Below are 4662 nucleotides of genomic sequence, written 5' to 3'. Positions count from 1 at the left end.
ACAATACCCTCAACATATAATTCAACTAATCATAAATTATTCAAATTATTTTTTATAATATATATTTATATTTTTTTATAATATATGTTTATATTTTATCTGAAATATAATTTAATACCACTAATTACTAAAATTAATCATATTGCAAACAATATTATTGATCAATGAAAAATTGATCAAATGGATTTTATTTGTTTTGTTAGAGCTACAAAATACCCACATATTATACATCTTCCAAATTTATGGTTTCCATGATGCTATGACTTTGGAGTATCTTCTGCATAGGTGCTATGAGTACCTACAATAATGACTAGATAAGTTTTGATGTCATGAGTACCTACAAGAATAGTTGTTAAGTTTTGAAGCCAAAATACTTTATAGATTTAATAATATATGTTTGTTTGATTTTATTTTAATTAATTTACACATTTACTGATATTGCATGTTATACAGTGAATTTGTAATTTTATTTTGCAATTTAATTTATATTACACAACCTATGCATCATTTAAACCATAACATTTATGAATTTGTAACTAATCACACAAAGATAAAAAGAGTCGCATTGAATAATGGAATAACATAATACATGAATTGCCTCTTGGAATAACATAAGAGATTTGTTGTTGTATTTCGTATCCTATTTATAAGATAGGAACACAGTAAACAATGATTTGAGGAGACAACTCATGCAGAAATCATATGAGACATTCAACTTTAGCGGGGAATGCTTCAGCATGCTATGATTATAATAACGTATTATATATATATATATATATATATATATATATACCATCATGAGGTGGCAAGCTATGTATTGATTGCTTGTGGCAAGCTATGTATGAAATTATACCATCACGAGGAGGCAAGCTATGTATTGTTTGAGTGAACATTGTGATATCGGGTGTTTAGCTAAAGATTTTTTTCATATAAAAAAACACTCTACTCTACTTTATAGTTAAGGTTAAGACTTTATATGTAATGTTAAGACATTCCCTAGCGCTTAAGGTCGTATAACAAGAAAGTTTAAGGCCGTAAACAAGGTTTAACATTTTCAATATGTTGTTTATGGAAATTTAACATGAATACTCAAGATACAACAACAAAATATTATATATATTCAAGGTTATTATAACAAGATATTAAATATGAAAGCAATGTATTGTTTATGAAAATTGAATCTAAATATAAAACATAATAATTATTCTTTCTGAACATTTTATAATAAATGTAATTAACATATATCAAATTAAAAATATTATAATTTTTATAAACTAACACAACTACATTAATAAATATGATTAATAAATGTTAATAAGATTATATTAAATACATATATTAATTATTAATAATATTAATAATTTTATTATCAATAATATTAATATAAATATAAGAATCATATTAATAATAATTAATATTATATAATAATAATAATAATAAATAATAATAATAATAATAATGACGATAAAAACAATTATATTAATAACCATTTAATAAATAATAATGAAGTAATTATGAAATAGTTGCTTATAAGGCAAGATAGAGTGTAATTAAACAAATTCATTCTTCCGATTCGGAAAGATTTTTTTAGGAGAAGGGAGGAAATGGCGGGTGCAGCTAAGGTTTAATAGTCTTCGAAAACCAAACAAGCCGCTGACGTACTAGACGATCTCGTCGCTGCAACACTAAGCAACCTTGGCTATGGCATAGACCCGTTCATGCTGATCTTGGCAGATAGGATTGGCTTGCTCCTCCAGGCCTCCCTCTGGAAACAACTGAATGGCATCTTCGAGACCGCAAAAAAGACTAAGAACGACGGAGGGCTTGATGAGTTAATCGCCTTTCTGTATCAGGACTGATCTACACCACAAAAATCACTGGGTTTGTTATGTGCTGGCTCTGGCATTGCATTTTTTTCAATAGAGTCGACCGAGGACGTTTTCCAGCCCACAGATCTAGGCATCAAGGGCGTTCGTGTAAAAATAGCAATTGTGCACAATGATGCAGGAAAGTAGGCAATCACATGCCGGTACCAGAAAACAGGGTATGAAACCCCAGTGGCAAAACGACCTCCACAAGGGCCACAGAGGACCTCCCCCTATCTAAATCACGATGCTCCTTATAGATTAGGCTAAGGGAAAAACGACGTGAGCAGCGAAAAGGCAGATCGACTCATATGTTGGCTAGATCTGACGGTCTATAGACCAATCTCCTTTGTTTACCACTGGCTAGCAGACCTTGCAACAATAGGGAAGGGGGAACCCTCTACGACGGTCACGACAGCGCAGGAGAAGGTATGGGGTACCTATCTAGGCGCACCTTACACAGACCTACCACCACACCGAAAATATGATTTGGTAAAGAAAGACCCAGACATAGCACCTATATGCTTAGAACTGTCATATCTGGGCACATGGGCAGTAAATCGAGCCCCTCCTTAGATAGATCCACACTCTACTTAGGAGGATCTGATCAAATCTTCATTAAAACACTAGAAGGAAAGACTATTTGCTGGAGGATCTGGAAGCGGAGGCAGATTCAGGAGCTAAGGTATAAAATCCAGAACCACCTCGGTATACCAGCATGTCAGCAAAATTTGAACTACTCAGGCCACAAGTTGTAGGACAACCTCACACTCCAGGATTATGGCATCACCACAGACTCGACCATCATGATTAACCTGCATCTGCGGGGTGGATGCGCTGGAACCAACTCAAAAAGAATAGGATCCTTTAAGGATGCAATCAAAGGTAGGGAAAAAGCACAAACCAAATCAGCAACATTGCCCGAGCTACCAGGGCCCTACATTGTAGAACAAAAAGCTGAGAATCTTGCTCTCACCATCGCAGTGGCTGAGGTAAACGACCTGTACACAAAGCTCTATTCCAAATCAGTTATATGTAGATTCAATGGGTTTTGGCCTAAATCTAATGTTCTGCACCAATGGATTTATGATGCTTGGTCACCAGACTATGAACTATACTTATGCCCCAAAGGGTTTTTCATAGTCAGATTCAGAAAAATACAGGAAAGGGAACATATCCTCAATAAGGGACCATGGTTCTGGGGCAATGCAAGACTCTTTATGACCCCTTGGTTTCCGAAATTCGACGCCAACACAATGGTGGTATCAAAGATGCCATTTTGGGTCAGGCTGCATAACCTCCCATTACACTTCTGGCGTCACAATGTTTTAATCGCCATAGGGAATGCATTTGGAAAATTCCTAGAGATCGACGATGACAAACTTACTAGGGGGATATTTACTTTTGTCAGGATATGCGTTGAAGTAGATCTCAGTGAGGGACTACCAAAAAGAATAAAATTGAATTTCAATAGTACACAGTGGACACAACCTCTAGACTACGAAAATACAACCTTCTGATGCCATGGATGTCTCCAAATAGGACACATCCACAGTGCCTGTCTTAAAGAAAAAAAAACTCCCAAATGGAACAAGAAGCAATAGAAACAACCAAAAGGATGGTAATATACAGTCCCCTTGGAGGAAGAAGCAGAAAAAGCAGAAAAAATAGAATACAAAGCAGAAACGGAGGATCAAAAGGACCAAAACAGTACACTAAAGGAGGAGAAATTCCCCAGCAACCATTTGCAGGACCAAGAATCTCAACTAACAGGAATGGAAATAACCGGAATCAAGCGAACTCATGGATTAGAAGGATCCGATTATGAAAAAGACTCTCCCATTCATACAAGTGAAAATCAACTTTCCATTGTAACGACCACTCCCAACACTGGAGGTTGGTGAAAGGTGGAAAAAAATAAAGGGAGACAAGAATAGTAGTTATATTTTTTTGTTACAGACCATATGCTTATGATTTTTAGCATCTATAACATGTAATTTTGTCTTATGTATAAAATTACGAATTTCCCAAGGGGAAAAAAGAAGTAATTATGAAATAAACATTTAACAAAAATCAAACAATATTTTAAATGTGGTCGATATGAAATTCAACTTTAAAAACTTTAACCGAACACAATTATTAAACACTATCCTCTTGCAAAACACATCGAGATCGATGAAAAAAGCTATACCAATTCAAATCAACAGGATAATGATCACGGGCAATCACGCTTTCCAACCAATCCTTTCTCACACTTTCTTTAATTTTTGCATAACATTGAAAAGAAAAAAGTGATGAAATCTGCAAACCATCTATTGATTTCACTCTTGATATAACTGTAAATGTCAGAACTTGCCTCTCTCTATCTCCAATATCTACAGTGGCTCACTGTAAGGGAATAATATTAAACCCAAGGTATAAAACCCTAATATAAATATTATAAACCCTAAAATAAACATGGTTGAGCATTATTTGCCATAATTTATTTTCATATTGAGACGATGTTTGTTAGAATGTGACGTTGGACCATGGTTGATTTTCATATTGAGACAATCTTTGGCAGATTGTGACATTGGACCATCATTGACCATGGTTGTTAGCCCAAGGGATTTATATTAAACCCTAGGATTAATATTATAAACCCTATGAATAATATTATAGCCTAGGAATATGAACCAAATAAACCCAAGGGATTGATATTATAAACCGAAGGGAATAATAAACCCAAGGGATTAATTCTAAAACCCAAAGGTATTATAAACCCAAGGGAATAATATTAAACCTAAGGGATTAATAT

The sequence above is a fragment of the Pinus tabuliformis genome, chromosome 4_2, assembly GCF_031772625.1.
Source record: "Pinus tabuliformis cultivar Carrire ecotype Pingquan chromosome 4_2, CPIR1, whole genome shotgun sequence".
NCBI lineage: Eukaryota > Viridiplantae > Streptophyta > Pinopsida > Pinales > Pinaceae > Pinus > Pinus tabuliformis.
Note: the sequence above shows the minus strand (reverse complement) of the source record.